We start from the raw sequence: 1,626 nt of genomic DNA, 5'->3' as shown, positions 1-1,626 counted from the left end.
AAGGTTTTGGCCAACCCGACAGGGAGCACCAGGTCAATGACGGGGCATTAGGGATCCTGCACGAGGTAGAAATGGCCAGTCATCAGCAGGAGACTTCCAAGGGAGGGCATGTTGAGGTGGGCCCTGAAGACACTGAGCTAGCTGCTGCCAACCAATGCACTCACTTGAGAAGAAGGGCAAGTCCTTGTTTGAAGGGTGATCTGAGCAGCACACTTCCATGTCTGTGATGGAGGCTGTACAGGAAGGTATCATGTGTATGTAACTGGAGTCCCAGAGGATAGGAAAAGAAAGAATAGGGGCAGAAGCAATATTTGAAGAGATCCTGGCCAATAATTTTCCAAAATTGTTGAAAGATGACAAGTCACACATTCATGGAGCCCTAAAAAGTATTATCAGGACAAAAATAATCACAACTATGCCATGTATATCATAGTCAAACTACTAAACATTGGGGACAAAAATAAATCTTAATAGAAACCAGAGAAAGTAAGCATACCCTTCAAACAAGCAACATAAAGATTATAGATGACTTTTCAACAGAAACAGTGGAACCTGGAAGACAATGGAAGGGCATTTTGAAAGGGGTGTGTTGTGATGTCCCATATCTGCATCTGGGTGGCAGTCACACAGATCTGAGAACTTGGTAAAAATGTACTGAGCTGTATATTTAAAACGTGTGTACTTTCCTGTATGCATGTGATACTTTAATAAAACTATCTACCAAAAAAGGATTGTGTCAACATATTCAAAGAAAAAGCAAATGAAAAACATGATCTTGTTTACAGTTTTGAAAGCTACTTTGGATCCTGTGTTTAAAACTTCTTGTAAAGGAGAAAAGGTATAAGCTGGAACCACTTAGGAGGCTATTGTAATAGCACAGGTAGACTAGGGAGGTTGTAGTAATTAAAAAGGAGAGAAGTGGAAAAATATCAGGTAATTTTGCAGGACAGTTCATAAGTAGCTGGATGTAGAGGATGAAGGGAAGAATGAAGTTAAGGATGATTCCTAGAGTTTTGCCTTCAGCCACTGGGTGGATGGTGGTGCCATTTACTGAGATGGTGATTACTTTGAGGAGTTTGCACGGAAAATAAAGGATCCCATTTTTGACATGTGTTATTTCAAATATTAGACACCTAACTGGAGATGGAATACCAATTGAGATCTTGTCATTTTTTTGGATAACTTTTAATTTTAATTTCTATTTAATTATGCATATATGCATATATATACACCATATGTAATTTTTGTAAATGCAAAAATGTGATTATCTAGTATATACTTTCACTTACTGCAGTCTTTCTTTTCCTTCTTCTTCTTAAGTTTGACTCCTTAGTCCCCTTTTAGTCTCGACACTTGGTTATCCCTAGGTAATTGCATCAACAGCCAGGTAGGTGTCTTTACATCCTGTAATCTGTATTCTGGATTATCATATAAGGCAGGTGATCATTGCTTGTTTTGCAAAGATTAGGTTATGTTATTCAGACTTTTCGCCATCCCTCAGAAATTCCTCATGGAAATCTTACCACGTGACCTTGTTGAGCTTTAGTTTATTGTATTTAATAGCTGCCCTATATTCCATGGGGTGGGCACTTTCTCTAATTTAACAATTCCTCTATTAATGGGCAT

The sequence above is a fragment of the Eubalaena glacialis genome, chromosome 8, assembly GCF_028564815.1.
Source record: "Eubalaena glacialis isolate mEubGla1 chromosome 8, mEubGla1.1.hap2.+ XY, whole genome shotgun sequence".
Taxonomy (NCBI): Eukaryota; Metazoa; Chordata; class Mammalia; order Artiodactyla; family Balaenidae; genus Eubalaena; species Eubalaena glacialis.
This window is presented reverse-complemented; position numbering follows the sequence as displayed.